At 44.1% G+C, this 16,732-nt stretch overlaps 4 non-coding genes across 4 annotated transcripts; all 4 read right to left on the bottom strand.

Moving 5' to 3' along the window:
- Nucleotides 1-3,218: 3,218 nt before the first annotated feature.
- LOC146854509 (signal recognition particle RNA) lies at nt 3,219-3,518 on the bottom strand. Its single transcript, XR_014981641.1, has one exon.
- Nucleotides 3,519-6,919: 3,401 nt separating this feature from the next.
- On the bottom strand, nt 6,920-7,219 carry LOC146854508 (signal recognition particle RNA). Its single transcript, XR_014959209.1, has one exon.
- A 3,407-nt stretch (nt 7,220-10,626) lies between these two features.
- Nucleotides 10,627-10,926, bottom strand: LOC146854507 (signal recognition particle RNA). Its single transcript, XR_014959158.1, has one exon.
- A 3,409-nt stretch (nt 10,927-14,335) lies between these two features.
- Nucleotides 14,336-14,635, bottom strand: LOC146854506 (signal recognition particle RNA). Its single transcript, XR_014959111.1, has one exon.
- Between the last annotated feature and the right edge of the window lie 2,097 nt (nt 14,636-16,732).

Genomic DNA, 16,732 nt, shown 5'->3' with positions numbered 1-16,732 from the left:
AGTTTCCTAAAGTAAAAAAGAGGGTTGAACTGATTGAAGGGAGAGAGGAAGTAGGGTCGGAAAGATTGTGACGGGGAAGTGAATACAACATAAATACTAGTATTTAGAGAGTGAGAGACAGGTAGAGGGACAGAAGGGAAAGGAGAGTGAGAGTGAGAGAGAAGAACCAGGTTAGGGCTGAGTTTCTCTTTATCTGCCAGTGACTCCCTGTAGAAGCTTGCCGGCACAATTTAGGCTGTCCTGTAGGCATCCCTTGTTATGCCGAGCCAGCCAATATTGAGAAAAATAGCATGGGTCACAATGATGGAACTCGTCTGCAACATCGGAAGTTTTAAAGTAGTATGGAGTGGGAGGGCTAGAAGAGTTACCATAAAGAATGAATACACGTCATTCTGTTCTCTAGCCTCAACAGCTGCAAGAGAGGAACTCCTGCTGGCCAAGAAGACCTATGTCAGTTCAGCTTGAACAGGTGAAAGCATGCCTGATTCTGCAAAGGTATGAGATTACACTTTTGCGTCAGAGGTGGTCAGGGGCTATTGCACATTAGGAAACCGTTTATTGAGGTCCAGTTGGATTACTCTATCTTCTACCACCTCAAAATCAGCTGCTCATGCAGTGTTCTATACCGATGAGTTATTTTGGTCCTCCCTGCCCCTTCCAGCTAGTGGGTCCCCTGACTAGGGAAAGTGATTCAAACAGATTTGCATATCTTTTCATAGGAGACTTCTTGACTTATTTTATACTGTGCCAAATCAAGGTAGATTGAGTAATGATCTTGACAGACCTATATTGGAGAACTGCAGTGTGAGAAAGTGGCTCTGTATATACTGTTCCCAAATAGGTACAGGGTGTACAGAGTCCACAGTCCCCAGAGGTTTGGCAGAGGCTAAAGTTAGATATAACCTTACTCTCTAAAGTGGTAGCTTGGTCGAGCAGTAAGGCAGTATCAGAGGACAGTGTAAAGCATTTGTTGCACACACTCAGTCAGCAAATGGTCTCACACACTCAATAACTGAACTCTAGGCCAATGGTTTATCTACAAAAAAATATATGCTTGTTTTATTTTAGAACCAACAATAGGTATTAAAATATACTTTCTCAGAATGAGATGCTTTATATAAATACTTTTGCAATATGCAATTGAGTTTTGTAGAAAGTTACAAGTGGTTGCAATAGGCAACAACATTTTAAACACAATAATGCATTGAGCTCAATGGAAGTTTCAAGTTATTTGCAACAGATTACTTTTAGGATTACTTTTGGATTTCCAGGACTGGATCCTAGATTCAGTCCTGGGTCAGTACTTGGAATCAAGTGATAAAAGTCGACTTAATTACTGTGATGATTTTTAGACAATATTTTGCTATTTTAAAAGTTGACAGAAAATATTTCATAGAAAACAGTCTAAGATTCCCTATGGCAGAAAATTCAAGTTGCAGGTATAGTATGTTCTCGTTACTTTTGTAATCCAGTACTGGGTGCCTAGACTCAGTACTGGGACCTTTATCCAAAACAGGTAAGTAATTACGTTTTCAGAAATTATACGATTTTTAAAGAATATTTAAAGTTTGCAGAAATTGACACTTAGAAGAAATTTCACAGAAAAACAGTCAATGATTTCCTACGGGAGAAAATTGGGTTACTGGTAAGTACAGTTGTAAGTATTTTTCAGAGTCAGTGCTGGGCACCAAGATCCAGCACTGGGAGCTCACCTAATAGCAGGTGAGTATTTTCGTTTTCGTTACTCGGCTGATTTTTGGTGAATATTTTAAGTTTTGAAAAGTCCACACTTGGAAGAAATTTCAGGAAAAACCAGTCAATGTTACCCTATGGAGATGATTGAGTTATCGGTTTAAAGGTAAGTACTCGACTGGCAGAGTTAAGGTTCTGGGCATAGACTCAGGCGTCTCCCAGGGTCAGGTAGGTACAGTTGGTTCACCCTCAGCGGCACAAGGGCGGCCGGGTGCAGAGAGAGTTAGGCCCAATGTTATCCTATGAGAGGTAGGGGGGCCTTGGTTGGTGGCTGCTGACTAGCAGGCCACGTGGCTGTGGGAGCTGGGCTCCTGGTCACTTATCCAGAGCAAGTGGGGAAGTAGATAGATGTAGAGGTTGCACTGCCAGGGCCACTCGGACGGCTGGGTGCAGGGTGCTTTTGAGCATTCGGGCGCTCAATTGATTTGAATGGGAAATCTCTGGTTTAGAAAAAGACTGCAAGCTCGGGGACGAAGATTCTTCAGGTGCCACCACCACTTCGAGAGGTAAGTTGGGTAGTTGGAGGATAGGTAGGTACCCCGGGATTGGGCACAGGGGGCCGCGGAGCGCCGGGTGCAGGGGTACCTTTTGGTGTCGGGAAATCTTACCCTCTGTTGATCGCGGTTGGGGGGGCACCTGGTTCTGAGGCTGAGGGCTTCTTCAGGAGTGTCGAGGGAGGTCCTTGGGTGCCGGACTCGGGGTCACAGTCGCCGTGGGGTCGTCCTTGTGGTCTTTGTTCACTCTGGCACAGGCCAGGCTTGGTGGGTGCAGAGTGTGAAGGGTTCGCGGTTCCGGGCTGCTGCCAGGGATTAGAAGTAGATTTGAGTAGAGCCTCTACTCATGGGAGTCCCAGGGGTTTAGAGTCAAAAGGTAGCCAGGTCCTCCAGGGTTTGTGAGGTTGCTGGCCACAAGAGATGCCGGGTTGGAGCAGGAGCAGGTTCGAGGGTCGACAGGCCAGAGGCTCCAACGTTTGAGAGTTGCACAGCCCTCAGTCTTTTCATGTTTCGCTCAAAGAGTGAAGGGCCCTGTAATTTCTCCTTCTCATTCACATATGAAAAGAATGAGGGCTAATCAAAAAATGAATTAGAGCTGGACGTAGAAATGCAGCAGAAGGGCCAGAAAGCGCATTTCTAAGTTGCTCTATGAAGGATGCTTTTGTACTTGACAGATCAGTTTAATCCTACAGGTGCTCTAAAAGGAAGAATGCATTTGAGTCATCCTTGCTGAAAATCACACAGCCATTTATTCTAGGTTGCACTGAGTTTTCAGTCCTCTCCGCCTGCTAGCTTGTTGTTGCAATATGTCTCAATTCTGGAGAATTGTCTGCTATGCTGAAATGCGTGGCCCAGTTCAAATGTTCATCATATTTCCTGGAAAAATATCAAAAGGAAAACAAAGATTTGGTTTTGGGAAAATAATTTATTACAGCTTGTAAAAATCAAAACTTTCACATTTGAGTCAAAAAAGAGAGGCTAGGTCTCACTATTTTGCTCAGGCTGTTTTACACGTACTGCTCACAGGTGCTGTCCTGCTACCAATGGGCATGGAAGCTTTGGCCTGCTCTGTTTCCAGCCTGGGTCGGTGCACCTCTCGTTACACAACCTGAAATTCTAGAGCTCCCTCTAGAACACCATATTGATGCCCAATGCAGCATGGACACCTGATCAACACAGCTGAGTGCAGCCCAGAACCCCTGAGCTCAATCAATCCACAAGCCTCTGCCTCCCAAGTAACTAGGACAACATGCACACGCCACCTTGCCCGGCAAACACTGCAGCTGTCCTAATGATGAAATGCATTCCATTAGTAAGGATAATGATAAAGTAAGGTGGAATGAATTGATGGTTTACCAACCATGTTTCAAGAAAATCAATTTCACTATCCTTCAAAGAAAGGAAAAAAATGTCTTATCAAGAAGCAGTGTGAATATGGGAAGGGCCTTTAAAAAAGATGTGGAGTTTCCTAAAGTAAAAAAGAGGGTTGAACTGATTGAAGGGAGAGAGGAAGTAGGGTCGGAAAGATTGTGACGGGGAAGTGAATACAACATAAATACTAGTATTTAGAGAGTGAGAGACAGGTAGAGGGACAGAAGGGAAAGGAGAGTGAGAGAGAAGAGCCAGGTTAGGGCTGAGTTTCTCTTTATCTGCCAGTGACTCCCTGTAGAAGCTTGCCGGCACAATTTAGGCTGTCCTGTAGGCTTCCCTTGTTATGCCGAGCCAGCCAATATTGAGAAAAATAGCATGGGTCACAATGATGGAACTCGTCTGCAACATCGGAAGTTTTAAAGTAGTATGGAGTGGGAGGGCTAGAAGAGTTACCATAAAGAATGAATACACGTCATTCTGTTCTCTAGCCTCAACAGCTGCAAGAGAGGAACTCCTGCTGGCCAAGAAGACCAATGTCAGTTCAGCTTGAACAGGTGAAAGCATGCCTGATTCTGCAAAGGTATGAGATTACACTTTTGCGTCAGAGGTGGTCAAGGGCTATTGCACATTAGGAAACCGTTTATTGAGGTCCAGTTGGATTACTCTATCTTCTACCACCTCAAAATCAGCTGCTCATGCAGTGTTCTATACCGATGAGCTATTTTGGTCCTCCCTGCCCCTTCCAGCTAGTGGGTCCCCTGACTAGGGAAAGTGATTCGAACAGATTGGCATATCTTTTCATAGGAGACTTCTTGACCTATTTTATACTGTGCCAAATCAAGGTAGATTGAGTAATGATCTTGACAGACCTATATTGGAGAACTGCAGTGTGGGAAAGTGGCTCTGTATATACTGTTCCCAAATAGGTACAGGGTGTACAGAGTCCACAGTCCCCAGAGGTTTGGCAGAGGCTAAAGTTAGATATAACCTTACTCTCTAAAGTGGTAGCTTGGTCGAGCAGTAAGGCAGTATCAGAGGACAGTGTAAAGCATTTGTTGCACACACTCAGTCAGCAAATGGTCTCACACACTCAATAACTGAACTCTAGGCCAATGGTTTATCTACAAAAAATATATGCTTGTTTTATTTTAGAACCAACAATAGGTATTAAAATATACTTTCTCAGAATGAGATGCTTTATATAAATACTTTTGCAATATGCAATTGACTTTTGTAGAAAGTTACAAGTAGTTGCAATAGGCAACAACATTTTAAACACAATAATGCATTGAGCTCAATGGAAGTTTCAAGTTATTTGCAACAGATTACTTTTAGGATTACTTTTGGATTTCCAGGACTGGATCCTAGATTCAGTCCTGGGTCAGTACTTGGAATCAAGTGATAAAAGTCGACTTAATTACTGTGATGATTTTTAGACAATATTTTGCTATTTTAAAAGCTGACAGAAAATATTTCATAGAAAACAGTCTAAGATTCCCTATGGCAGAAAATTCAAGTTGCAGGTATAGTATGTTCTCGTTACTTTTGTAATCCAGTACTGGGTGCCTAGACTCAGTACTGGGACCTTTATCCAAAACAGGTAAGTAATTACGTTTTCAGAAATTATACGATTTTTAAAGAATATTTAAAGTTTGCAGAAATTGACACTTAGAAGAAATTTTACAGAAAAACAGTCAATGATTTCCTACGGGAGAAAATTGGGTTACTGGTAAGTACAGTTGTAAGTATTTTTCAGAGTCAGTGCTGGGCACCAAGATCCAGCACTGGGAGCTCACCTAATAGCAGGTGAGTATTTTCGTTTTCGTTACTCGGCTGATTTTTGGTGAATATTTTAAGTTTTGAAAAGTCCACACTTGGAAGAAATTTCAGGAAAAACCAGTCAATGTTACCCTATGGAGAAGATTGAGTTATCGGTTTAAAGGTAAGTACTCGACTGGCAGAGTTAAGGTTCTGGGCATAGACTCAGGCGTCTCCCAGGGTCAGGTAGGTACAGTTGGTTCACCCTCAGCGGCACAAGGGCGGCCGGGTGCAGAGAGAGTTAGGCCCAATGTTATCCTATGAGAGGTAGGGGGGGCCTTGGTTGGTGGCTGCTGACTAGCAGGCCACGTGGCTGTGGGAGCTGGGCTCCTGGTCACTTATCCAGGGCAAGTGGGGAAGTAGATAGATGTAGAGGTTGCACTGCCAGGGCCACTCGGACGGCTGGGTGCAGGGTGCTTTTGAGCATTCGGGCGCTCAATTGATTTGAATGGGAAATCTCTGGTTTAGAAAAAGACTGCAAGCTCGGGGACGAAGATTCTTCAGGTGCCACCACCACTTCGAGAGGTAAGTTGGGTAGTTGGAGGATAGGTAGGTACCCCGGGATTGGGCACAGGGGGCCGCGGAGCGCCGGGGCAGGGGTACCTTTTGGTGTCGGGAAATCTTACCCTCTGTTGATCGCGGTTGGGGGGGCACCTGGTTCTGAGGCTGCAGGCTTCTTCAGGAGTGTCGAGGGAGGTCCTTGGGTGCCGGACTCGGGGTCACAGTCGCCGTGGGGTCATCCTTGTGGTCTTTGTTCACTCTGGCACAGGCCAGGCTTGGTGGGTGCAGAGTGTGAAGGGTTCGCGGTTCCGGGCTGCTGCCAGGGATTAGAAGTAGATTTGAGTAGAGCCTCTACTCATGGGAGTCCCAGGGGTTTAGAGTCAAAAGGTAGCCAGGTCCTCCAGGGTTTGTGAGGTTGCTGGCCACAAGAGATGCCGGGTTGGAGCAGGAGCAGGTTCGAGGGTCGACAGGCCAGAGGCTCCAACGTTTGGGAGTTGCACAGCCCTCAGTCTTTTCATGTTTCGCTCAAAGAGTGAAGGGCCCTGTAATTTCTCCTTTTCATTCACATATGAAAAGAATGAGGGCTAATCAAAAAATGAATTAGAGCTGGACGTAGAAATGCAGCAGAAGGGCCAGCAAGCGCATTTCTAAGTTGCTCTATGAAGGATGCTTTTGTACTTGACAGATCAGTTTAATCCTACAGGTGCTCTAAAAGGAAGAATGCATTTGAGTCATCCTTGCTGAAAATCACACAGCCATTTATTCTAGGTTGCACTGAGTTTTCAGTCCTCTCCGCCTGCTAGCTTGTTGTTGCAATATGTCTCAATTCTGGAGAATTGTCTGCTATGCTGAAATGCGTGGCCCAGTTCAAATGTTCATCATATTTCCTGGAAAAATATCAAAAGGAAAACAAAGATTTGGTTTTGGGAAAATAATTTATTACACCTTGTAAAAATCAAAACTTTCACATTTGAGTCAAAAAAGAGAGGCTAGGTCTCACTATTTTGCTCAGGCTGTTTTACACGTACTGCTCACAGGTGCTGTTCTGCTACCAATGGGCATGGAAGCTTTGGCCTGCTCTGTTTCCAGCCTGGGTCGGTGCACCTCTCGTTACACAACCTGAAATTCTAGAGCTCCCTCTAGAACACCATATTGATGCCCAATGCAGCATGGACACCTGATCAACACAGCTGAGTGCAGCCCAGAACCCCTGAGCTCAAGCAATCCACAAGCCTCTGCCTCCCAAGTAACTAGGACAACAGGCACACGCCACCTTGCCCGGCAAACACTGCAGCTGTCCTAATGATGAAATGCATTCCATAAGTAAGGATAATGATAAAGTAAGGTGGAATGAATTGATGGTTTACCAACCATGTTTCAAGAAAATCAATTTCACTATCCTTCAAAGAAAGGAAAAAAATGTCTTATCAAGAAGCAGTGTGAATATGGGAAGGGCCTTTAAAAAAGATGTGGAGTTTCCTAAAGTAAAAAAGAGGGTTGAACTGATTGAAGGGAGAGAGGAAGTAGGGTCGGAAAGATTGTGACGGGGAAGTGAATACAACATAAATACTAGTATTTAGAGAGTGAGAGACAGGTAGAGGGACAGAAGGGAAAGGAGAGTGAGAGTGAGAGAGAAGAGCCAGGTTAGGGCTGAGTTTCACTTTATCTGCCAGTGACTCCCTGTAGAAGCTTGCTGGCACAATTTAGGCTGTCCTGTAGGCATCCCTTGTTATGCCGAGCCAGCCAATATTGAGAAAAATAGCATGGGTCACAATGATGGAACTCGTCTGCAACTTCGGAAGTTTTAAAGTGGTATGGAGTGGGAGGGCTAGAAGAGTTACCATAAAGAATGAATACACGTCATTCTGTTCTCTAGCCTCAACAGCTGCAAGAGAGGAACTCCTGCTGGCCAAGAAGACCAATGTCAGTTCAGCTTGAACAGGTGAAAGCATGCCTGATTCTGCAAAGGTATGAGATTACACTTTTGCGTCAGAGGTGGTCAGGGGCTATTGCACATTAGGAAACCGTTTATTGAGGTCCAGTTGGATTACTCTATCTTCTACCACCTCAAAATCAGCTGATCATGCAGTGTTCTATACCGATGAGCTATTTTGGTCCTCCCTGCCCCTTCCAGCTAGTGGGTCCCCTGACTAGGGAAAGTGATTCGAACAGATTTGCATATCTTTTCATAGGAGACTTCTTGACTTATTTTATACTGTGCCAAATCAAGGTAGATTGAGTAATGATCTTGACAGACCTATATTGGAGAACTGCAGTGTGAGAAAGTGGCTCTGTATATACTGTTCCCAAATAGGTACAGGGTGTACAGAGTCCACAGTCCCCAGAGGTTTGGCAGAGGCTAAAGTTAGATATAACCTTACTCTCTAAAGTGGTAGCTTGGTCGAGCAGTAAGGCAGTATCAGAGGACAGTGTAAAGCATTTGTTGCACACACTCAGTCAGCAAATGGTCTCACACACTCAATAACTGAACTCTAGGCCAATGGTTTATCTACAAAAAATATATGCTTGTTTTATTTTAGAACCAACAATAGGTATTAAAATATACTTTCTCAGAATGAGATGCTTTATATAAATACTTTTGCAATATGCAATTGAGTTTTGTAGAAAGTTACAAGTGGTTGCAATAGGCAACAACATTTTAAACACAATAATGCATTGAGCTCAATGGAAGTTTCAAGTTATTTGCAACAGATTACTTTTAGGATTACTTTTGGATTTCCAGGACTGGATCCTAGATTCAGTCCGGGGTCAGTACTTGGAATCAAGTGATAAAAGTCGACTTAATTACTGTGATGATTTTTAGACAATATTTTGCTATTTTAAAAGCTGACAGAAAATATTTCATAGAAAACAGTCTAAGATTCCCTATGGCAGAAAATTCAAGTTGCAGGTATAGTATGTTCTCGTTACTTTTGTAATCCAGTACTGGGTGCCTAGACTCAGTACTGGGACCTTTATCCAAAACAGGTAAGTAATTACGTTTTCAGAAATTTTACGATTTTTAAAGAATATTTAAAGTTTGCAGAAATTGACACTTAGAAGAAATTTTACAGAAAAACAGTCAATGATTTCCTACGGGAGAAAATTGGGTTACTGGTAAGTACAGTTGTAAGTATTTTTCAGAGTCAGTGCTGGGCACCAAGATCCAGCACTGGGAGATCACCTAATAGCAGGTGAGTATTTTCGTTTTCGTTACTCGGCTGATTTTTGGTGAATATTTTAAGTTTTGAAAAGTCCACACTTGGAAGAAATTTCAGGAAAAACCAGTCAATGTTACCCTATGGAGAAGATTGAGTTATCGGTTTAAAGGTAAGTACTCGACTGGCAGAGTTAAGGTTCTGGGCATAGACTCAGGCGTCTCCCAGGGTCAGGTAGGTACAGTTGGTTCACCCTCAGCGGCACAAGGGCGGCCGGGTGCAGAGAGAGTTAGGCCCAATGTTATCCTATGAGAGGTAGGGGGGCCTTGGTTGGTGGCTGCTGACTAGCAGGCCACGTGGCTGTGGGAGCTGGGCTCCTGGTCACTTATCCAGGGCAAGTGGGGAAGTAGATAGATGTAGAGGTTGCACTGCCAGGGCCACTCGGACGGCTGGGTGCAGGGTGCTTTTGAGCATTCGGGCGCTCAATTGATTTGAATGGGAAATCTCTGGTTTAGAAAAAGACTGCAAGCTCGGGGACGAAGATTCTTCAGGTGCCACCACCACTTCGAGAGGTAAGTTGGGTAGTTGGAGGATAGGTAGGTACCCCGGGATTGGGCACAGGGGGCCGCGGAGCGCCGGGTGCAGGGGTACCTTTTGGTGTCGGGAAATCTTACCCTCTGTTGATCGCGGTTGGGGGGGCACCTGGTTCTGAGGCTGCAGGCTTCTTCAGGAGTGTCGAGGGAGGTCCTTGGGTGCCGGACTCGGGGTCACAGTCGCCGTGGGGTCATCCTTGTGGTCTTTGTTCACTCTGGCACAGGCCAGGCTTGGTGGGTGCAGAGTGTGAAGGGTTCGCGGTTCCGGGCTGCTGCCAGGGATTAGAAGTAGATTTGAGTAGAGCCTCTACTCATGGGAGTCCCAGGGGTTTAGAGTCAAAAGGTAGCCAGGTCCTCCAGGGTTTGTGAGGTTGCTGGCCACAAGAGATGCCGGGTTGGAGCAGGAGCAGGTTCGAGGGTCGACAGGCCAGAGGCTCCAACGTTTGGGAGTTGCACAGCCCTCAGTCTTTTCATGTTTCGCTCAAAGAGTGAAGGGCCCTGTAATTTCTCCTTCTCATTCACATATGAAAAGAATGAGGGCTAATCAAAAAATGAATTAGAGCTGGACGTAGAAATGCAGCAGAAGGGCCAGCAAGCGCATTTCTAAGTTGCTCTATGAAGGATGCTTTTGTACTTGACAGATCAGTTTAATCCTACAGGTGCTCTAAAAGGAAGAATGCATTTGAGTCATCCTTGCTGAAAATCACACAGCCATTTATTCTAGGTTGCACTGAGTTTTCAGTCCTCTCCGCCTGCTAGCTTGTTGTTGCAATATGTCTCAATTCTGGAGAATTGTCTGCTATGCTGAAATGCGTGGCCCAGTTCAAATGTTCATCATATTTCCTGGAAAAATATCAAAAGGAAAACAAAGATTTGGTTTTGGGAAAATAATTTATTACACCTTGTAAAAATCAAAACTTTCACATTTGAGTCAAAAAAGAGAGGCTAGGTCTCACTATTTTGCTCAGGCTGTTTTACACGTACTGCTCACAGGTGCTGTCCTGCTACCAATGGGCATGGAAGCTTTGGCCTGCTCTGTTTCCAGCCTGGGTCAGTGCACCTCTCGTTACACAACCTGAAATTCTAGAGCTCCCTCTAGAACACCATATTGATGCCCAATGCAGCATGGACACCTGATCAACACAGCTGAGTGCAGCCCAGAACCCCTGGGCTCAAGCAATCCACAAGCCTCTGCCTCCCAAGTAACTAGGACAACAGGCACACGCCACCTTGCCCGGCAAACACTGCAGCTGTCCTAATGATGAAATGCATTCCATAAGTAAGGATAATGATAAAGTAAGGTGGAATGAATTGATGGTTTACCAACCATGTTTCAAGAAAATCAATTTCACTATCCTTCAAAGAAAGGAAAAAAATGTCTTATCAAGAAGCAGTGTGAATATGGGAAGGGCCTTTAAAAAAGATGTGGAGTTTCCTAAAGTAAAAAAGAGGGTTGAACTGATTGAAGGGAGAGAGGAAGTAGGGTCGGAAAGATTGTGACGGGGAAGTGAATACAACATAAATACTAGTATTTAGAGAGTGAGAGACAGGTAGAGGGACAGAAGGGAAAGGAGAGTGAGAGTGAGAGAGAAGAGCCAGGTTAGGGCTGAGTTTCTCTTTATCTGCCAGTGACTCCCTGTAGAAGCTTGCTGGCACAATTTAGGCTGTCCTGTAGGCATCCCTTGTTATGCCGAGCCAGCCAATATTGAGAAAAATAGCATGGGTCACAATGATGGAACTCGTCTGCAACTTCGGAAGTTTTAAAGTGGTATGGAGTGGGAGGGCTAGAAGAGTTACCATAAAGAATGAATACACGTCATTCTGTTCTCTAGCCTCAACAGCTGCAAGAGAGGAACTCCTGCTGGCCAAGAAGACCAATGTCAGTTCAGCTTGAACAGGTGAAAGCATGCCTGATTCTGCAAAGGTATGAGATTACACTTTTGCGTCAGAGGTGGTCAGGGGCTATTGCACATTAGGAAACCGTTTATTGTGGTCCAGTTGGATTACTCTATCTTCTACCACCTCAAAATCAGCTGCTCATGCAGTGTTCTATACCGATGAGCTATTTTGGTCCTCCCTGCCCCTTCCAGCTAGTGGGTCCCCTGACTAGGGAAAGTGATTCGAACAGATTTGCATATCTTTTCATAGGAGACTTCTTGACTTATTTTATACTGTGCCAAATCAAGGTAGATTGAGTAATGATCTTGACAGACCTATATTGGAGAACTGCAGTGTGAGAAAGTGGCTCTGTATATACTGTTCCCAAATAGGTACAGGGTGTACAGAGTCCACAGTCCCCAGAGGTTTGGCAGAGGCTAAAGTTAGATATAACCTTACTCTATAAAGTGGTAGCTTGGTCGAGCAGTAAGGCAGTATCAGAGGACAGTGTAAAGCATTTGTTGCACACACTCAGTCAGCAAATGGTCTCACACACTCAATAACTGAACTCTAGGCCAATGGTTTATCTACAAAAAAATATATGCTTGTTTTATTTTAGAACCAACAATAGGTATTAAAATATACTTTCTTAGAATGAGATGCTTTATATAAATACTTTTGCAATATGCAATTGAGTTTTGTAGAAAGTTACAAGTGGTTGCAATAGGCAACAACATTTTAAACACAATAATGCATTGAGCTCAATGGAAGTTTCAAGTTATTTGCAACAGATTACTTTTAGGATTACTTTTGGATTTCCAGGACTGGATCCTAGATTCAGTCCTGGGTCAGTACTTGGAATCAAGTGATAAAAGTCGACTTAATTACTGTGATGATTTTTAGACAATATTTTGCTATTTTAAAAGCTGACGGAAAATATTTCATAGAAAACAGTCTAAGATTCCCTATGGCAGAAAATTCAAGTTGCAGGTATAGTATGTTCTCGTTACTTTTTTAATCCAGTACTGGGTGCCTAGACTCAGTACTGGGACCTTTACCCAAAACAAGTAAGTAATTACGTTTTCAGAAATTATACGATTTTTAAAGAATATTTAAAGTTTGCAGAAAATTGACACTTAGAAGAAATTTCACAGAAAAACAGTCAATGATTTCCTACGGGAGAAAATTGGGTTACTTGTAAGTACAGTTGTAAGTATTTTTCAGAGTCAGTGCTGGGCACCAAGATCCAGCACTGGGAGCTCACCTAATAGCAGGTGAGTATTTTCGTTTTCGTTACTCGGCTGATTTTTGGTGAATATTTTAAGTTTTGAAAAGTCCACACTTGGAAGAAATTTCAGGAAAAACCAGTCAATGTTACCCTATGGAGAAGATTGAGTTATCGGTTTAAAGGTAAGTACTCGACTGGCAGAGTTAAGGTTCTGGGCATAGACTCAGGCGTCTCCCAGGGTCAGGTAGGTACAGTTGGTTCACCCTCAGCGGCACAAGGGCGGCCGGGTGCAGAGAGAGTTAGGCCCAATGTTATCCTATGAGAGGTAGGGGGGCCTTGGTTGGTGGCTGCTGACTAGCAGGCCACGTGGCTGTGGGAGCTGGGCTCCTGGTCACTTATCCAGGGCAAGTGGGGAAGTAGATAGATGTAGAGGTTGCACTGCCAGGGCCACTCGGACGGCTGGGTGCAGGGTGCTTTTGAGCATTCGGGCGCTCAATTGATTTGAATGGGAAATCTCTGGTTTAGAAAAAGACTGCAAGCTCGGGGACGAAGATTCTTCAGGTGCCACCACCACTTCGAGAGGTAAGTTGGGTAGTTGGAGGATAGGTAGGTACCCCGGGATTGGGCACAGGGGGCCGCGGAGCGCCGGGTGCAGGGGTACCTTTTGGTGTCGGGAAATCTTACCCTCTGTTGATCGCGGTTGGGGGGGCACCTGGTTCTGAGGCTGCAGGCTTCTTCAGGAGTGTCGAGGGAGGTCCTTGGGTGCCGGACTCGGGGTCACAGTCGCCGTGGGGTCATCCTTGTGGTCTTTGTTCACTCTGGCACAGGCCAGGCTTGGTGGGTGCAGAGTGTGAAGGGTTCGCGGTTCCGGGCTGCTGCCAGGGATTAGAAGTAGATTTGAGTAGAGCCTCTACTCATGGGAGTCCCAGGGGTTTAGAGTCAAAAGGTTGCCAGGTCCTCCAGGGCTTGTGAGGTTGCTGGCCACAAGAGATGCCGGGTTGGAGCAGGAGCAGGTTCGAGGGTCGACAGGCCAGAGGCTCCAACGTTTGGGAGTTGCACAGCCCTCAGTCTTTTCATGTTTCGCTCAAAGAGTGAAGGGCCCTGTAATTTCTCCTTCTCATTCACATATGAAAAGAATGAGGGCTAATCAAAAAATGAATTAGAGCTGGACGTAGAAATGCAGCAGAAGGGCCAGCAAGCGCATTTCTAAGTTGCTCTATGAAGGATGCTTTTGTACTTGACAGATCAGTTTAATCCTACAGGTGCTCTAAAAGGAAGAATGCATTTGAGTCATCCTTGCTGAAAATCACACAGCCATTTATTCTAGGTTGCACTGAGTTTTCAGTCCTCTCCGCCTGCTAGCTTGTTGTTGCAATATGTCTCAATTCTGGAGAATTGTCTGCTATGCTGAAATGCGTGGCCCAGTTCAAATGTTCATCATATTTCCTGGAAAAATATCAAAAGGAAAACAAAGATTTGGTTTTGGGAAAATAATTTATTACACCTTGTAAAAATCAAAACTTTCACATTTGAGTCAAAAAAGAGAGGCTAGGTCTCACTATTTTGCTCAGGCTGTTTAACACGCACTGCTCACAGGTGCTGTCCTGCTACCAATGGGCATGGAAGCTTTGGCCTGCTCTGTTTCCAGCCTGGGTCGGTGCACCTCTTGTTACACAACCTGAAATTCTAGAGCTCCCTCTAGAACACCATATTGATGCCCAATGCAGCATGGACACCTGATCAACACAGCTGAGTGCAGCCCAGAACCCCTGGGCTCAAGCAATCCACAAGCCTCTGCCTCCCAAGTAACTAGGACAACAGGCACACGCCACCTTGCCCGGCAAACACTGCAGCTGTCCTAATGATGAAATGCATTCCATAAGTAAGGATAATGATAAAGTAAGGTGGAATGAATTGATGGTTTACCAACCATGTTTCAAGAAAATCAATTTCACTATCCTTCAAAGAAAGGAAAAAAATGTCTTATCAAGAAGCAGTGTGAATATGGGAAGGGCCTTTAAAAAAGATGTGGAGTTTCCTAAAGTAAAAAAGAGGGTTGAACTGATTGAAGGGAGAGAGGAAGTAGGGTCGGAAAGATTGTGACGGGGAAGTGAATACAACATAAATACTAGTATTTAGAGAGTGAGAGACAGGTAGAGGGACAGAAGGGAAAGGAGAGTGAGAGTGAGAGAGAAGAGCCAGGTTAGGGCTGAGTTTCTCTTTATCTGCCAGTGACTCCCTGTAGAAGCTTGCTGGCACAATTTAGGCTGTCCTGTAGGCATCCCTTGTTATGCCGAGCCAGCCAATATTGAGAAAAATAGCATGGGTCACAATGATGGAACTCGTCTGCAACTTCGGAAGTTTTAAAGTGGTATGGAGTGGGAGGGCTAGAAGAGTTACCATAAAGAATGAATACACGTCATTCTGTTCTCTAGCCTCAACAGCTGCAAGAGAGGAACTCCTGCTGGCCAAGAAGACCAATGTCAGTTCAGCTTGAACAGGTGAAAGCATGCCTGATTCTGCAAAGGTATGAGATTACACTTTTGCGTCAGAGGTGGTCAGGGGCTATTGCACATTAGGAAACCGTTTATTGAGGTCCAGTTGGATTACTCTATCTTCTACCACCTCAAAATCAGCTGCTCATGCAGTGTTCTATACCGATGAGCTATTTTGGTCCTCCCTGCCCCTTCCAGCTAGTGGGTCCCCTGACTAGGGAAAGTGATTCGAACAGATTTGCATATCTTTTCATAGGAGACTTCTTGACTTATTTTATACTGTGCCAAATCAAGGTAGATTGAGTAATGATCTTGACAGACCTATATTGGAGAACTGCAGTGTGAGAAAGTGGCTCTGTATATACTGTTCCCAAATAGGTACAGGGTGTACAGAGTCCACAGTCCCCAGAGGTTTGGCAGAGGCTAAAGTTAGATATAACCTTACTCTCTAAAGTGGTAGCTTGGTCGAGCAGTAAGGCAGTATCAGAGGACAGTGTAAAGCATTTGTTGCACACACTCAGTCAGCAAATGGTCTCACACACTCAATAACTGAACTCTAGGCCAATGGTTTATCTACAAAAAATATATGCTTGTTTTATTTTAGAACCAACAATAGGTATTAAAATATACTTTCTCAGAATGAGATGCTTTATATAAATACTTTTGCAATATGCAATTGACTTTTGTAGAAAGTTACAAGTGGTTGCAATAGGCAACAAAATTTTAAACACAATAATGCATTGAGCTCAATGGAAGTTTCAAGTTATTTGCAACAGATTACTTTAAGATTACTTTTGGATTTCCAGGACTGGATCCTAGATTCAGTCCTGGGTCAGTACTTGGAATCAAGTGATAAAAGTCGACTTAATTACTGTGATGATTTTTAGACAATATTTTGCTATTTTAAAATTTGACAGAAAATATTTCATAGAAAACAGTCTAAGATTCCCTATGGCAGAAAATTCAAGTTGCAGGTATAGTATGTTCTCGTTACTCTTGTAATCCAGTACTGGGTGCCTAGACTCAGTACTGGGACCTTTATCCAAAACAGGTAAGTAATTACGTTTTCAGAAATTATACGATTTTTAAAGAATATTTAAAGTTTGCAGAAATTGACACTTAGAAGAAATTTCACAGAAAAACAGTCAATGATTTCCTACGGGAGAAAATTGGGTTACTGGTAAGTACAGTTGTAAGTATTTTTCAGAGTCAGTGCTGGGCACCAAGATCCAGCACTGGGAGCTCACCTAATAGCAGGTGAGTATTTTCGTTTTCGTTACTCGGCTGATTTTTGGTGAATATTTTAAGTTTTGAAAAGTCCACACTTGGAAGAAATTTCAGGAAAAACCAGTCAATGTTACCCTATGGAGAAGATTGAGTTATCGGTTTAAAGGTAAGTACTCGAATGGCAGAGTTAAGGTTCAGGGCATAGTCTCAGGCGTCT

This window comes from Triturus cristatus, chromosome 4_1 (genome assembly GCF_964204655.1).
Source record: "Triturus cristatus chromosome 4_1, aTriCri1.1, whole genome shotgun sequence".
Lineage (NCBI taxonomy): Eukaryota > Metazoa > Chordata > Amphibia > Caudata > Salamandridae > Triturus > Triturus cristatus.
The sequence above is the reverse complement of the archived record's forward strand: the minus strand, read 5'-3'. Positions and strand labels throughout refer to the sequence as shown.